At 39.2% G+C, this 18,715-nt stretch overlaps 1 protein-coding gene across 4 annotated transcripts in view; it reads right to left on the bottom strand.

Moving 5' to 3' along the window:
• Positions 1-12,140, bottom strand: part of LOC126334423 (PAT complex subunit CCDC47) — a 74,941-nt gene extending 62,801 nt beyond the window's left edge. Inside the window, exon 1 of one of the 4 annotated variants that reach the window (XM_049996835.1) lies at positions 11,936-12,140. The gene's annotated coding sequence lies outside the window, so the exon portion shown is untranslated. Of the gene's footprint in view, positions 1-11,383; positions 11,755-11,935 lie in introns of those variants that run through there. The other 3 variants (XM_049996833.1, XM_049996839.1, XM_049996834.1) reach the window with 3 other exon arrangements.
• Positions 12,141-18,715: the final 6,575 nt, after the last annotated feature.

Raw genomic sequence — 18,715 nt, 5'->3', positions numbered from 1 at the left:
ATCCAAAAGATCATTTTCCAATTTTAAGTGTAACAGTTTAGTCACGGCATAGTCATATTTACTGATGTAAAAGGAGATATGAGGATTTTTGTGATAATTAAATAGTGAAAACTAAAGATGCCCTGAGTCACTAGGCAAAGTTGGATGGGTGCTCTCAAAGGGAGTGTTAATAGATTTTGTGGAAAATCATGGGCTACAAACCTTTAAGCAACAAAATTAATCTAAGTACCACATTCAAAATTTTAAATTAAATATGCATACATAACTGATCTCAACAGAAACAAACGATATGGGGCATCCTGGTATATTAAAACAGTGTGGGCCTACTAACTGTAATCTGAAATGTAGATATGTACTTTTTGAGGTAATACAGTACCACCGAGCTATATGAACACTTCTGACATAACTACAGCAGCTCTCAACTGCATCTCAGCATATCAAATAGCTGAAGCTCTAGACCTGTATGGCTATAAAATGTACTTGCGAGATACTAGACACAAAATTCTGAGTACAGTCACGTGACAGCCTCGGATGACTTTGTAAAATACCATTCTTGGAAACCACATAGTGAATCACATAGGTCATGTGGCATCCTTTGATGCCTTTGCACAATACACTTCTTCAAAACCATATAGTTAAACACTCCTCGTACATAAACAAAAAAAATATACAATTCAACGTACCTCCCCTTACGACATACAGTGTGATCGTAATATGTAGACTACAAAAGATTTCATCACCTTTAAAGATTATCTCCCCCCCCTCCCCCGAACCATAGACCTTGCCATTGGTGGGGAGGCTTGCATGCCTCAGCGATACAGATAGCCGTACTGTAGGTGCACCCACAATGGAGGGGTATTGAGAGGCCACACAAAAGTGAAGACAGGTAGCAGCCTTTTCGATAAGTTTCAGGGCAACGGTCTGGATGGTTGACTGATCTGACCTCGTAACATCAACCAATACAGCTGAGCTGTGCTGGAACTGCAAATTGCTGAAAGCAAGGGGACACTACAGCCATAATTTTCCCGAGGGAATGCTGCTCTTCTGCATGGTCATATGATGATGGCAACCCCTTGGGTAAATTATTCCACAGGCAAAATGGTCCCCCATTCAGATCTCTGGGCAGGGACTACTTAGGAAGACGTCATTAACAGCAGAAACAATTACAGATTGGAGTATGGAATGTCAGAGCCCTTATTCAGGCAGGTACGTTAGAAAATTTAAAATGGGACATGGATCGTTAAAGTTAGATATAGCGGGAATTAGTGAAGTTCGGTGGCAGGAGGAACAAGACTTTTGGTCAGGAGACTATAGGGTTATAAATACAAAATGAAATAAGTGTAATGCAGGAGCAGGTTTAATAATGAATAAAATAATAGGAATGCAGATAAGCTACTACGAACAGTGTAGTGAACGCATTATTGTAGCCAAGATAGACATGAAGCCCATGCCTACCACAGCAGTACAAGTTTATACGCAAACTAGCTCTGCAGATGATGAAGAGATTGAAGAAATGTATGATGAGATAAAAGAAATTAATCAAAATGTTAAGGGAGACTGGACTGGAATTTGATAGTAGGAAAAGGAGTAAGTGAATATGGACTGGGGGTGAGAAATGAAAGAGGAAGCTGCCTGGTAGAATTTTAATAATAGCTAACACTTGGTGTAAGAATCATGAAAGAAGACTGCATACGTAGAAGAGGCCTGAAGACACTGGAAGGTTTCAGATAGATTATTTAATGGTAAGACAGATTGAAGAATCAGGTTTTAAATTGTAAGACATTTCCAAGGGTGGATGTGGACTCTGACCAAAATTTATTTGTCATGAACTGTAGAGTAAAACTAAAAAAACTGCAAAAAGGTATGAATTTAACAAAATAGGATCTAGCTAAACTGAAAGAACCAGAGGCTGTAGAGTGTTTCAGAAAGAGCATTAGGGAACGATTGACAAGAACAGGGGAAAGAGATACAGTAGAAGAAGAATGGATAGCTTTGAGAGATGAAATAGGGAAAGCAGCAGAGGATCAAGTAGGTAAAAAGACAAGTGCTAGTAGAAATCCTTGGGTAACAGACGAGATGCTGAATTTAATTGATGAATTGAGAAAATATAAAAATGCAGTAAACAAAGCAGGCAAAAAGGAATACAAATATCTCAAAAATGAGATCGACAGGAAGTGCAAAATTGATAAGCACAGATGGCTAGAGGACAAATGGTGGTGGTGGTGGTTAGTGTTTAACGTCCCGTCGACAACGAGGACATTAGAGACGGAGCGCAAGCTTGGGTTAGGGAAGGATTGGGAAGGAAATCGGCTGTGCCCTTTCAAAGGAACCATCCCGGCATTTGCCTGAAACGATTTAGGGAAATCACAGAAAACCTAAATCAGGATGGTTGGAGACGGGATTGAACCGTCGTCCTCCCGAATGCGAGTCCAGTGTGCTAACCACTGCGCCACCTCGCTCGGTCTAGAGGACAAGTGTAAGGATGTAGAGGCGTATCACTATGGGTAACATTAGATACTGCCTACAGGAAAATTAAAAAGACCTATGGAGGAAAGAAAACCACATGTATGAATATCAAGAGTTCAGATGGAAAACCAGTCCTAAGCATAGAAAGCAGAAAGGTGGAAGGAGTTATAGAGGGTCTGTACAAGGGTTATGTACTTGAGGGCAATATTATAGACATGGAAGAGGACATAGACGAAGATGAAAAGGGAGGTATGATCTTGTGTGAAGAATTTGACAGAGCACTGAAAGACCTAAGTTGAAACAGGGCCATGGGAGTAGAAAACATTCCATCAGAACTGCTGACAGCCTTGGGAGAACCACCCATGACAAAACTATTCCATCTGGAGGGGGGCTGTTACATGAGAACATGGACACAAACCTTAAAAATTAAAAATATTTTTATTACAAATCTGATTATCAGTTCTGTTAGCTGAAACACAATTTTTTTTAATCTGAAGCTTCATATTCATGATAAGAAGTACTAGAACTGAACAAATGGCTTTACAGCTTGTCTTAAATTTTAGCTTCTAGACCCTCTAAGAAATTAGTTTTCAAAAGTACTACAATGATGCATAGTAAAGCAATTTATTAACAGAATATATGGGAAAAACTTTACAAGTATCTAAGGCTATCCCATTTTAATAGTTTATATTGATTTTATTTAATTAGTACAGTCCCCAAGTTGGTTTATTTTTTATTGTTATCTCCTGCCATTCCATTACTGAAAAAAGCCTGAAATTTGTTTTTCAGGGTCAATACAGTTTTATAGACTCCTGAAAATAGGCATGCAAATACAGATTTATGAGACAGATAAAAAGTCTCACAGCAGGAAAAAAAATGTTCATTATAGATGATATTTTATAGTGGTAATGGAATGAATCACTTGCGATAACAGTATGACAATAATTTTATAACTGAATTTGACTGACATTCCTTAAGAAGTTGTACGTCAAATACATTTATATGTTGGCTATACTGCAATTTCATATGTTGGATATACTATTAGTAAAACCTGGAGGGAAAAATGGGGAAGTTCTACAAACCAAGAATGTTCTTTTCAGAGAGAAGAAACTTAAATTCAGCGAGTCTGAAGAGTAAACGCAGAAAAGGTGAGTTAATAAGCTTCCTTAGTAAATATTACAATGAAATGACTAAGTGGCTTCATACTACATGTAGAATGGAGTTAATTATTTTGATAAACAGTATTTATTCTTCTATAACCTATGTTTTCTCTTGGAAGCAAGAACAATGCCAAATTATAAGGAAGTCTCAATTTGTCTATAGTAAAAGAAGTTACCGACTTCCTATGTACTAGCAGTTATCTTTAAAGGTCACTACATATTATGCCTAAATAATAGACATATTTTAGTATATTGTGTTGTAGCAGTTATCTTTAAAGGTCACTACATATTATGCCTAAATAATAGACATTTTAGTATATTGTGTTGAATAGATTTTTTTTTTTATACTGAAAATAGATATTAGCTTATTTCTAGCAATTACACTGTTTCCACAATACTTATCAAACAAGATATTTCATTTTTACAGTTGTTATCGAGCTTCTCACATCAGATGAGGAAATGAGAGAATACCGGAAACAGTGTTAAGTGATGAGATTAAGGGGAAGGAGAGGTAAAGAAAAGGATGAAACAGCAAAGTTTAACTGTTGCTCAACTTAAGAAATAATGAGAAAAAGAGAAACTTAATCAAAGAAAATTCAGAAATAAAGTTAGAGCCCAGCAGTGAAGTCAGTGATAGTGATGCTTGCGTCACCTACACCAACAGTCCATATAAATCTCCCGCTTCATTAACGAAAGCAGTTAAACATGTAGAAACTTGTTTACCCAGATGTTCAAGAAGGTGCAAGAAAGTTGTCTTGGAACTAGCTGCCTAAATCCAGGCGCAGAAGAAGCTGTTGATACTTTTTATGTTTGAGATGATATTTAATGCCAAACTCCTGGGATGAAATATTATGTGATAATGAAGGATAGGGAAAGTGGAAAAAACCAAAGTCCAGAATAGGTACATGATCATGACCTTGAAAGAAGTCCATGCTATACATCAGGAGGAATTCCCTGAAATGTTCATAAAATTGTCCAAGCTCTGCACATCAAGACCAAAGTTTCTGTTTCTTACAAGATACACCGCACAATGTGTGTCTCTGCCATTACCATGAGAATGTAAAGCTACTTTTGAAAGTTATAAATGATGATGTTCCACAAGTGAAAACCACTTTTTCTGGCTTCAGTAGCACAATAGTTTGCAATTAAGAGAAAGAAGTTTGCATGATGTCAAACTGTGAAAAGTGTGCAAATGTATCTTTGAAAGACATATATTCTTTGGCTGAGAACTTAATGAAGAAGCTAATCAAATGGACCCCATGGCAAACAGAGAACCTGTGAAGTGAACCTGCGAATCACTCTGAAGGAGGTTCATGGTACCGTTGGTCAGAGTCTTGACGCTCTTTTAAACATGCTACCCCAATTCTCAAAACATACATTTATTAAAAGACAACAATCAAAACATTTTGGAAGCAAAAATAATTCTGCAAACAAGAAGAGCACCTCAGTGCAAGTAGATTTTGCAGAAAATTATACTGTTCACCTGTATAATATAGTCCAGAGTGCTCATTGGTCAAAACCACAAATCACTTTGATTACAGCATATGTTTGGGGCTCACAAAATGATGCATATTCTTGTGCTGTTGTTAGTGATGAACTTAATCACAATAAATATTCATTGCATGCTTTCCTAAGTAAGGTTGTAGAGCACATTATGTCCACGAACCCCGAGGTAGAATCTGTTACATTCATTAGTGGTGGTGCAGCCAGTCAATTTAAGCCGTGTTTCCTGTTTGACAATTTGATATTTTTAAAAGAACACTACAGAATAAATATTTCATGGAACTTCTTTGCCACGTCACATGGATTGGTGGAACTGTAAAGCGTGCAGTTTGGAATGTCTGCAAAACTGGCAAACACATGCTATTTGGTGCTGAGGACTTCGCAAAAATTGCATGTGAAAGATGTTGTGGCATAAACATTTTTATATCTCTGCCCTGCAAACTGCAGAGAATAAAGAGAAATTAGATCAAACATGGATAGGAATAGTTTCAATAGAGCTGACCAAAACCATCCATGCTGTTAAACCTGTTGTTGTTGTTGTGGTCTTCAGTCCTGAGACTGGTTTGATGCAGCACACCATGCTGCTCTATACCGTGCAAGCTTCTTCATCTCCCGGTACTTACTGCAACCTACATCCTTCTGAATCTGCTTAGTGTATTCATCTCTTGGTCTCCCTCTACGATTTTTGCCCTCCACGCTGACCTCCAATGCTAAATTTGTGATTCCTTGATGCCTCAGAACATGTCCTACCAACCGGTCCCTTCTTCTTGTCAAGTTGTGCCACAAACTCCTCTTCTCCCCAATTCTATTCAGTACTTCCTCATTAGTTATGTGATCCACCCATCTAATCTTCAGCATTCTTCTGTAGCACCACATTTCGAAAGCTTCTATTCTCTTCTTGTCCAAACTATTTATCGTCCATGTTTCACTTCCACACATGGCTACACTTCATACAAATACTTTCAGAAACGACTTCCTGACACTTAAATCTATACTCGATGTTAACAAATTTCTCTTCTTCAGAAATGCTCTCTTTGCCATTGGCAGTTTACATTTTATATCCTCTCTAGTTCGACCATCATCAGTTATTTTCTGCCCAAACAGCAAAACTCCTTTACTACTTTAAGTGTCTCATTTCCTAATCTAATTCCTTCAGCATCACCCGACTTAATTCAACTACATTCCATTATCCTCGTTTTGCTTTTGTTGGTGTTCATCTTATATCCTCCTTTCAAGGCACTGCCCACTCCGTTCAACTGCTCTTCCAATTCCTTTGCTGTCTCTGGTGGAATTACAATGTCATTGGCGAACCTCAAAATTTTTATTTCTTCTCCATGGATTTTAAAACCTAATCCGAATATTTCTTTTGTTTCCTTCACTGCTTGCTCAATATACAGATTGAATAACATCGGGGAGAGGCTACAACCCTGTCTCACTCCCTTCCCAACCACTGCTTCCCTTTCATGCCCCTCGACTCTTATAACTGCTATCTGGTTTTTGTACAAATTGTAAATAGCCTTTTGCTCCCTGTGTTTTACCCCTACCACCTGTAGAATTTGAAAGAGAGTATTCGAGTCAACATTGCCAAAAGTTTTCTCTAAGTCTACAAATGCTAGAAATGTAGGTTTGCCTTTCCTTAATCTTTCTTCCAAGATAAGTCGTAGGGTCAGTATTGCCTCACGTGTTCCAACATTTCTACGGATACAAACTGATCTTTGCCCGAGGTCGGCTTCTACCAGTTTTCCATTCGTCTGTAAAGAATTCGAGTTAGTATTTTGCAGCTGTGACTTATTAAACTGATAGTTCTGTAATTTTCACATTCGTCAACACCTGCTTTCTTTGGGATTCGAATTATTATATTCTTCTTGAAATCTGAGGGTATTTCTCACGTTTCATACAGCTTGCTCACTAGGTGGTAGAGTTTTGTCATGACTGGCTCTCCCAAGGCCGTCAGTAGTTCCGATGGAATATGGTCTACTCCTGGGGCCTTGTTTCGACTCAGGTCTTTCAGTGCTCTGTCATACTCTTCACGCAGTATCGTATCTCCCATTTCATCTTCATCTACATCCCCTTCCATTTCCATAATATTGCCCTGAAGTACATCGCCCTTGTATAGACCCTCTATATACTCCTTCCACCTTTCTGCTTTCCCTTCTTTGCTTAGAACTGGGTTTCCATCTGAGCTCTTGATGTTCATACAAGTGGCCCTCTTTTCTCCAAAGGTCTCTTTAATTTTCCTGTAGGCAGTATCTACCTTACCCCAGTGAGATAAGCCTCTACATCCTTATATTTGTCCTCTAGCCATCCCTGCTTAGCCATTTTGCACTTCCTGTCGATCTCATTTTTGAGATGTTTGTATTCCTGCTTCATTTACTGTTTTTTATATTTTCTCCTTTCATCAATTAAATTCAATATTTCTTCTGTTACCCAAGGATTTCTACAAGTCCTCGTCTTTTTACCTACTTGATCATCTGCTGCCTTCAACACTTCATCCCTCAGAGCTACCCATTCTTCTTCTACTGTATTTCTTTCCCCAATTCCTGTCAACTGTTCTCTTATGCTCTCCCTGAAACTCTGTTTTAGTCAGTTTATCCAGGTCCCATCTCCTTAAATTCCCACATTTTTGCAGTTTCTTCAGTTTTAATGTTCAGTTCATTACCAATAGATTGTGGTCAGAGTCCACATCTGCCCCTGGAAATGTCTTACAATTTAAAACCTGGTTCCTAAATCTCTGTCTTACCATTATATAATCTATCTGATACCTTTTAGTATCTCCAGGATTCTTCCATGTATACAACCTTATTTTATGATTCTTGAACCAAGTGTTAGCTATGATTAAGTTATGCTCTGTGCAAAATTCTACCAGATGGCTTCCTCTTTCATTTCTTACCCCCAATCCATATTCACCTACTACGTTTCCTTCTCTCCCTTTCCCTACTACCAAATTCCAGTCACCCATGACTATTAAATTTTCATCTCCCTTCACTATCTGGATAATTTCTTTTATTTGATCATACATTTCTTCAATTTCTTCGTGATCTGCAGAGCTAGTTGGCATATAAACTTGTACTACTGTAGTAGGTGTGAGCTTCGTATCTATCTTTGCCACAATAATGCGTTCACTATGCTATTTGTAGTAGCTTACCTCTACTCCGTCTCTAATGACCTCGTTGTCGACGGGACGTTAAACACTAACCACTACTACTACTGCTCCTATTTGTTTATTCATTATTAAACCTACTCCTGCATTACCCATTCTCGATTTTGTATTTATAACCCTGCATTCATCTGACCAAAAGTCTTGTTCCTCCTGTCACCGAACTTCACTAATTCCCACTATATCGAACTTTAACCTATCCATTTCCCTTTTTAAATTTTCTAACCTACCTGCCCGATTAAGGGATCTGACATTCCGCTCTCCGATGCGCAGAATGACAGTTTTCTTTCTCCTGATAACAACGTCCTCCTGAGTAGTCCCTGCCCTGAGATCCAAATGGGGGACTATTTTACCTCCGGGGTATTTTACCCAAGAGGACACCATCATCATTTAACCATACAGTAAAGCTGCATGCCCTGCCCTCGGGAAAAATTACGGCTGTAGTTCCCCCCTGCTTTCAGCTGTTCGCAGAACCAGCACAGCAAGGCCATTTTGGTTAGTGTTACAAGGGCAGATCAGTCAATCATCCTGCAACTACTGAAAAGGCTGTTGCCCCTCTTCAGGAACTACACATTTGTCTGGCCTCTCAACAGATACCCCTTGGTTGTGGTTGCACCTATGGTACGGCTATCTGTGTCGCTGAGGCACGCACGCGTCTCCACCAATGGCAAGGTCCATGGTACATTGGGGGGGGGGGGGGTTAAACCTATCAGTCCATGTATTACTGAGCACCAGAATTACTCGATATCTCCCCAGGGGTTTGTGCACAATTTCAAAAAGCGATCTTCAGCCAAAGAAAATTCACAAGGCCTGATCAATGATACGGCCTTGCATCAAGGTGATTTTGCTCTGGTTTCATATGCTGGAAGAAACATATCAACATTTTCTGTGGGGCAGGTGATTTACATTGAAGATAGTTACGAAATTTCTTTTCTTCGAAAGAATGATGCAAATGGAAATATATTTACACTTCCCGCAAACAAATATAAATGTTAGGTATAAAAAGACCAAATTGTAGAGAAACTAGCTGCACCTACTATAGATCAGAGGGATAAGGACCATTTTCCCTACCCATTCAGATGTGCAGAATAAAATTTGTAATTTTCAAGTGAAAGTGTCATTACATTATTATTGACCGTCATTCCGTTAACAGATTTTTTTTTAATTGAGCTAGTAAAATATTAGTTTTGTGCATTTATCTTCTATGCCATTTTATGTCCCTTTATCCTCTTCACAATATAATTTTCGCAAATTTTCATAGGGAATGGACATGTTGAATTATTGTTGCATTATAAATGAGAAAAATATGCGTGTCTGAATTATGTCATTCCACTACCAGAAAGTGGTTTTTTTTTTTTTTTCATAAGTCTCATTATATGAACAAAACTTAAAACTATTAAATTAAATAAATTGTGTTCCTTTGGTTTTGTATAAAATACAATATTATTTTTTTTCTTTTATCATGGTCCTTGGCCTTTTCTATGCTTAAGTGCAAAAACAATCACTGAGACAGGCAAAATACCCTCACATTTCATGAAGAATATAATAATTCCAATCCCAAAGAAAGCAGGTATTGACAGGTGTGAAAATTAGTGAACTATCAGTTTAATAAGTTGTGTTTGCAAAATCCTGACAGGAAATCTTCACAAACAAATGGAAAAACTGGTAGAAGCCAACCTCGGAGAAGGGTAAGTTTGGCTTCCGTAGAAATGTGGAACACCCAAGGCAATACTGGTCCTATGACTTAGATAAGATAGGTTAATGAGAGTCAAACCTATGTTTCTAGCATTTGTAGACTTAGAGAAAGCTTTTGACAACATTGACTCGAATGCTCTCTTTCAAATTCTGAATGTGGCAGGGGTAAAATGCAGGGTGCGAAACGCTATTACAATTTGTACAGAAACCAGATGGCAGTTATAAGAGTCGAGGGACTTGAAAGGGAAGCAGTGGTTGGGAAGGGAGTGAGACAGGGTTGTAGCCTCTCCCCGATGTTATTCAATCTGTATATTGAGCGAGCAGTAAAGGAAACAAAAGAAAAGTTAGGAGTAGGTATTAAAATCCATGGAGAAGAAATAAAAACTTTGAGGTTTGCCGATGACATTGTAATTCTGTTAGCGACAGCAAAAATCTGGAAGAAAAGCTGAAAGGAATGGACAGTATCTTGAAAGGAGGATATAAGATGAACATCAACAAAAGCAAAACGAGAATGATTGAATGTAGTCGAATTAAATCATGTGATGCTGAGGGAATTAGATTAGGAAACGAGACATTTAAAGTAGTAAATGAGTTTTGCTGTTTAGGAGGCTAAATAACTGATGACTGTTGAGGTATGGAGGATATAAAATGGCGTGGAAAGCTTTTTTCAAAAAATGGTTCGAATGGCTCTGAGCACTAAGGGGACTTAATACCTGTTGTCATCAGTCTCCTAGAACTTAGAACTACTTAAACCTAACTAACCTAAGGACATCACACACATCCATGCCTGAGGCAGGATTCGAACTTGCGACCGTAGTGCAAGCGTTATTCAAGAAGAGAAATATGATATCAAATACAGATTTAAGTGACAGGAAGACCTTCCTGAAAATATTTGTATGGAGTGTAGCCATGTATGAAGTGAAACATGGACGATAAATAGTTTAAACAACAATAGGATACACGGGTTAGAAATGTGGTGCTACAGAAAAATGCTGATTAGATTGGTAGATCACGTACCTAATGAGGAGGTACTGCATAGAACTGGGGAATAGAGGAATTTGTGACACAACTTGCCTAGAAGAAGGGGTCGGTTGGTAAGGCACGTTCCGACGCATCAAGGGATCACCAATTTAAGCCTGGAGGGTAAAAATTGTAGAGGGAGACCAAGAGATGATACACTAAGCAGATTCAGAAGGCTGTACGTTGCAGTAGCAGACGAAGAGACTTGCACAGGATAGAGTAACATGGACAGCTGCACCAAACCAGTCTGAAGACGACAACACAAAGTTTGTTTAAAGGAAATGTTTTTTCATAACAAAGGTCGTGCAGATCTGTAATTACACAATACCGGTATCGCCGGTTTCTTAACGAGGTTATGAGAAGGTTACACATTGCCATTTACCTTCTAAATTTTGTGAGGTTGCGAACTCCAACTGCAAAAACTACACTCGTTCAATCCGATGACTTATTTCCTGCTCAACTTCTGCGGATTATGAAAACCTACAAGTTCTTAAGGCCTAATTCCATTTGTGTCGCGATAGGAGCACATCAATCACTACGTTAAGCGGCAGACCGAATTTCCTATAACAATTTTTAAGTCTCAATATCAAAAGTTTGGGCCGATAAAACAATTCACATGGTATGTAAACACTGAATCACCTGACCAATACATGCAACCTAATTTGCTACAAACAATTTGAAGGGGAAATATGTGATACACTTATACTGATGATCTTTGAGAGAGTAATAAACGTACAAAGATATTGACCGAGTATTGGATTCACTTCGTGCTTTTACTGGCACATGTAATAGTTTGGAAAAATAAATTTAATGGACAACTGAAAATGCCATCAAACTTTACTTTTAAACTCAACCTAGAAAAATTTAATTTTAATAATTTTGGTAATAGACAAACTATTTAAAAAACGTTGTCAATACAAATGTATAAAAGCACCTTTCATACGTAATTTCACTGCTGACTAGGCAGCCGTCATCCGAGTGCTGGGACACCTCAACGACTTATACTCTAGCAAGGCAAGGTACACCCGTTACAGTTCATAGCAAGCTAAAGTTTCCTTGCTCCCACTAACCTACATTTAGGCTGTCATTGCCAGAAAAGTTTTCCGTGTTCCCTGCAATCGTCACTTTCATCAACATCATCTTTCTTCAAAGCACCTACACTGCCAGGATCATACTTACTGTTATCGCTGTCGTAACGGTTGGTCTCTTCCCAGTCGCCATTTACCATTCCTGCCCCCTGCTCCTCATTTCGTGTTGTCCACTCTGTCTCGTTGCTGTCTTCTCCCGAACATTCACTTGAAAAGGTCAGCCATGGACAATACCACAACTACAACATCCAGTCGTTTATACCCACTTCTGTTCTATTCCTATCGGCACCCATACCTTCATCCCCCCTCCCCCCTCTTTTGACCATATTTCGTGCATACTCCACCGCTAAATGACTTCTCCAGTCTTTATGCCACCTTACACACATCTACCACCTTATCCACCACAACTGAATTCGTTTACTTGTCCTGTTTCAGCTGCCATCACATGAGCTCCTTGGTCACTGTCACTTCCAGTTCAGTAGCACCACCCAGCAACAGCTGCAACAGTAACCTACAAGTTTCAACATCAGCAGCATCATCCCATCAACCTCATATGCACCTGCAATACTTATATCATTCTTATCTGCATCAACTAAACTACATTCCAGGTATGATAAATTCAGTGTCAAATGAAATTCCACAGTTTCCTTGACGAAACAAAAAACTCAGACAAAATACAGGGCACTGACACTTCGTCCTTCCAAGAAGCCAAGGAAATCCCACATTAAACTGCCAACACTGGACCAATGGATATGACCCACATCACTTTTTAAACATCTTCTCCAACACATACTTGTGCTGTGCTGACCACAGATTCTTTATACCCAGAACGCTATCTTTCAGAATAGAAAACAGAAATCCAACATCATACAGTTTTGGAGGACAGCACCTTAAATGACTGTCCGGACATCCAAATTTAGATTTTCGTAGATTTCCCTCAAGCACTCAAGGAAATTTTTGAATGGTACTGTTGAAAGACAGTCGCAAAGTTCCTTCTCTACCCTTTCTCAATTAGAGCTTATGTAATGGCTGCACCATCAATGGGACTTTATACCCTGTTTTTTCCATTCATTATCCAACTCATACTATGTAAACAGTCTATGATCAATACCTGATCACTCTTCAATTCCTGTGTTCTGCTCTGTGTTGGTGCAAAAACTCCCATCCATAACCTTGGCCCAAAGGATCATTGCACCATACAGACCCCCCCCCCCCCCCCAAAAAAAAATCACAAACAAACCCTGGCTTCCAAGTTATCTGTCAACCTTCACAGCTGTTTTCTATGGGGCAGAGTCTGAGACCACAGGAGGTTGATTAGGAACTAAACTCCAGTCCTGGTTCCTAGATCGAAACTTCCTCCACGTCCACTACTCTTGTTCCCCATTCTCTGCCAGAATACTTGTTGACTATTGTTAATTGTACCCTCATTTGGCACCATACAAAGAATATTGTCAATTTCAAACCAGTGTATATTGCTCCTAAAATTTTTCATCTACATTTACCATAAAAGGCAGAAATATAAAAGCTCACCCAGCTGTCCTCACTGAAAATCCAATCCCCTTCTAAACAATGCTCTTCCATAAAGTAATACCTGAAACCTTTTACTCCTCACACATTTCTAGAAGTTGAAGATAAAAACCTCTCCCACATAATCTGAAATGACAGTCCCTATTTATCATGTTAAATTTTCACTCTATCAAAATAATTCCCTACATCCCATCCCCAATGCAATCTATCTTATCACGACTGTTCCCAAAAACACTCATCAGTTTGAGTAATCCCTTAATCTCCAGCAAATCACACTGGTCACACATTCCACATTTCACCTGAATGCAACAACCACTTAATCACAGAACCACACACATTTTACTGTCTCCTGCATACATATTCTTGTTTTGTACCAGTCAGACCACATCAGGTGCAGTATGTCCACTCTTACTGCACCCAATCTTCACAAAACTGCAGTCAGATCTTGATGCTTCACCCCAACTCTCGCAATCCTTACCTGACAAATACCCTTCCTCAACCCATAATCACCAACATCACATCCTGACTACAACCCACTTTCAAAATACTCTTCAAGATCTCATCACCTCATTCCATCCAAAGTTTTAACTAGACATAGTTATCCTGACACCAGATATTGCCCTTAAATCGACCTACACAGAAGTACTATCATAAACACACAACATAACAACAACATCACAACATTTATGTTGAAAATCGTTACATAATATCAAGACAGTCTCTTTTAATAACTCCGATTACACGTTTTCACCTTTAAATATCTTTTTATTTTCGTATTTTAAGTAACTAAATTCCTGAACAGGATTCACAATCTAGTGACAGTCTACACCTCTCCAGACAATGAAGCGACTGTCATCAGATTCAGAAGCACAAATTCTGGTGTGCAGTAGTTTGTACAGAGACCTACTGGTCCCAGATTATTCCCTTACTTCAACTTTGGATAGAGACTGAAAGATAGTACTATATTTATTGTCAATATTGTTCAATATTTTGTGAGATATTGCTTCAGAACTTGTTGAGACAAGGTTTCAGATGAGTAGATATCCAATTTGGATATGTGATGTAATGATTATTTGAGTACAAGTCTTTGGCGACTATTTTGCCAGACAGATATATGGTCCCCAAACTCCCAAGATCTCAGTTAGGCCCTTCGCTGTTCAGCATGCTGTACAAAAGCTTTCATGAAGATACCAGTTGCCACATAAAATATCACGCAGACTGACATCACCACGCTCTTTGGCCTCTTTGAATCGTTTTACATGACGTTTGACCCCTGCAATGCTGCTGAGAGATGGCTGCAATTCATTGACAGTGTGTTGCATGACCTGCCCTTTTGTTTCACCTACTTCAACGACAATGGGTATTTTCGTTCTCATTGCAGGAACTCCATGATCATCTGACAGTAATGTTTCAACAGTTCAACGATTTTGGGGCTACCATCACTCCCACCAAATGCATCTATGGTGCCTCCCAGGTGACAATGCTGGGCTACCAATTTGTGCAGAGAGCATCATCCCCCTCCCCTGACAGGCTCAGGGTATTCAAGAAATTCAGCACCCACAAACCTTCCAAAAACTCTGCTGGTCCCTTGGAGTGCTTAACTTCTACTGGCCTCATTTCTCTGGCACAGTCTCTATTCAAGAGAAACTAACAGACCTCCTTGCTGGTCTTAACACAAAGCAGAACAATCCTGCTTCTTGGACAGACCAAATGAACGCTGCTTCTACCACTGCAAAGAACAGACTTGCCAACGCCACACTTCTGGCTAACTCAGCACAGCACCCAGCTGGCACTAGTGATCCACACCAGCCAGCATGGCTTAGATGTAGCCTTGCAGAAACACTTCAGTGACCTTTGACAACCACTGGCTTTCTTTTCAAAGAAGAACAGCACAAATGAAGCATCTGTGAGAGGGAGTTCCTTGCCATCCATGAGACAGTTCACTACTTTTCTCCATCACTGGAGCGCAAGAAGTTCATGATACTTATTGACTACAAATTCCTCATTTATACTTTCCGTCAGCCAAACATCGGTGATCACAACGCCAGTTCTGCCAATTTAAATATTCATTGAAGTGACAAAAGACGTGGGATACCTCCTAATATTGTGTCGAACCTCCTTTTGCCCCACATAGTACAGCAACTCGACGTGGTATCGACTCAAGACGTTGTTGGAAGTTCCCTGCAGAAATTTTTAGCCATGTTGCTTTTACAGCTGTCCATAATCGCGAAATTGTTACTGGTGCATTATTTTATGCAGGAACTGACCTTTAGATTATGTTCCATTTGGAATTAATGTCAGGCGATCTAGGTGGCCAACTCATTCGCTTGAAAGGTCCAGAATGTTCTTCAAGCCAATTGTGAACAATCGTAGCCAGACTGTAGTCCAAAAAAATTCCATTGTTGCTTGGGAACATGAAATCCATGAATGGTTACAAATGGCCTCAAGCAGGTGAACATAACCATTTCCAGTCAATGATTGGTTCAGTTGGACCAGAGGATCCAGACCATTCCATGTAAAAAGAGCCCATACCATTGTGGAGCCACCACCAGCTTGCACAGTACCTTGTTGAGAACTTGGGTCTATGGCTTTCTGTGCCACACTCAAAGCCGACCATCAGCTCTTACCAACTGAAATCGGGACTTGTCTGAGTATTCCAAGGTTTCCAATCGTCTAGAGTCCAACTGATGGGGACATGAGCCCAGGAGAGGCAGTGCAGGCAGTGTCATGCTGTTAGCAAAGGCACTTGCGCCGATCTTCTGCTACCATAGCCCATTAACACCAAATTTCGCACCACTGTCCTAACGGGTACGTTTGTCGCACATCTCACATTGATTTCTATGGTTATTTCACGCAGTATAGCTTGTCTGTTATCACTGATAACTCTACACTAATGGCGCTGCTCTCGGCCCGTTAAGTTATGGCTACTGGCAAATGCATTGTCGAACGTGAGAGGTAATGCCTAAAAGTTGGTAATCTCAGCACTCTCTTGACGCTGTGGATCTTGGAATACTGAATTCCCTAACGATTTCCGAAGTTGACTGTTCCATGTATCTAGCTCCAACTACCATTCCAGGTTAATTCCCATTGTGTAGCCATAATCACGTCAGAAACCTGAATCAGAAACATGAATCGCTTGCATGAAAATGACAGCACTGCCCTTTTATACCATATATACGAGAAACTACCTTTATCTGTGTATGTGCACATCGTTATCCCATGAATTTTATAAGCTCATTGTATCTCACAGTTCAGCACAGATATTTGGCCCGTCTCATGAATGGACAACATTTTTGCTGCCTGTTTGTCATGAGTTGCCAACAGCAGAAGTTGCACAGATTTTCCTGCACTTGCTAAAAAAAAAAAAAAAAATAAAGGCTGATAAAGAGTTGGGCGCTTATCACCAAGATCCAACAACTGCCTTCAGACTCTATCCCAAATGCAGACGCAAAATTGTTCTGTGATACCTCTACAGACAAGCACAACCATTACCGCTTTCCACTGTCAGACCTTTGACAACATCCACAACCTGAGACAAACTGGTGTTAAAGCCACTACCAGGCTTGTTACCCATTGCTACGTATGGCCTGGCATTCGCTGAGACTGTTGCACAAGGGTCTACTGTTGTGCCACATAGAAACGTTGGCTGACATGTCCCTGCTCCTTCTTGATGATTTTCCTGACGCCACAAGAAGGTTTAGTCCTCTTCCCATCTTTGACACTCAATGGTATCTCTTAACAATCATCAGCCATTTTGCATGGTGCCCAGAGGTGTCATCAAGCTCTGACATCTCAGCCAAAACTGTGGGACGAGCATCTGTGAGTATATGTATTGCTCATTTTGGCTCCCCAGTCCCTATGATCATGGATACCAGCAGACGATTTGGATCCCAGTTCTTCAATGAGCATACCCAAGTCTGTGGCACTCATAATCACCCCACCACTGCATATCTTCCAGTCAGGAATGATATAATTGAGCAATGACATCACAAAACCTCAATGCCTCAGCCACTAGCTTTATCTACAGTGATGCCTCTGGCATTCCAATCTTCCTGAATGCACTGTGTTCGCATACTGCACATGTCCATTTGGAATCCAATGGCATGGCACACAACCTTTCTTTGTTCATGAAAATTTGGCCACACCTACAATAGTCAGGTATACACAACATACACATGCATACTTTCTACAGCTGTCATAGAATGTTAGCCCTTTTACAAGATTTGAGTGTGAATGTGTGATTAAAGGATGTGAAAATTAGACTATCAGTAAAAATAGAATAATACTGAATCTAGGACGTTTCTATACCAAGTTCATTAAGTGGTTTTTCTAGTGGATTTAAGGTCGCCAGCCTATCTATGCAAAAAGATGGATAAGTTTCAGAAAAGCAAAAGAAGTAAATTTGGCCTATGATCCTGCTATTCCCTAACATAAATTCACAAATAAATATATTTTTTCACAATATGGTTATGAGAAATGTACAGGAATCTTTTAGCTACTAAACCCATATACATATATAGTTCTGACCTAAAAAGGCCATAAATTTTTAATCACCACTATGTACTAAAAAATGGCCAGAGAGTACTTCTATGTTTTCATTTTGTATAACCAACAAATTAAATACTTAAATATTCTACTAGCATAATACACACATTTAAATTTACTAAGAAATTTTGACTACGCCTTTCTGCTAATAAATGATATGTCAAAACCAAAAGGTAGGGATTGGTCACTCTATATTGTCATTCAATATTTTTATGCATCCCTATTACTGAGGCACATAAGCAATTTTCTTCTTATAACTCTTTGTACTTTACTGAATTTCATTTATAACTGAAGGAATTTTATCTATTTCAGTAGTGAAGCAAAATTTCGCTTCAGCGCTTCTGCTATGTAAATTATGCAGTACTTTTACTTGCACTTTAAAAGTTAGTACACAACAACTATTTTCAGAAATTCCATCTTTTATTAAGCACATATCCTACACATTGTCCCTAAGTGTGTACCATTTTATACAAATGACAACTTGCATAAGTATATAAAATTACATACACGAACATTTTCATTGCTTCAATCCATGACAAAATATTATTTAGCAA

The sequence above is a fragment of the Schistocerca gregaria genome, chromosome 2 (assembly GCF_023897955.1).
Source record: "Schistocerca gregaria isolate iqSchGreg1 chromosome 2, iqSchGreg1.2, whole genome shotgun sequence".
NCBI lineage: Eukaryota > Metazoa > Arthropoda > Insecta > Orthoptera > Acrididae > Schistocerca > Schistocerca gregaria.
Note: the sequence above shows the minus strand (reverse complement) of the source record. Positions and strands in the feature narration are given on the sequence as shown.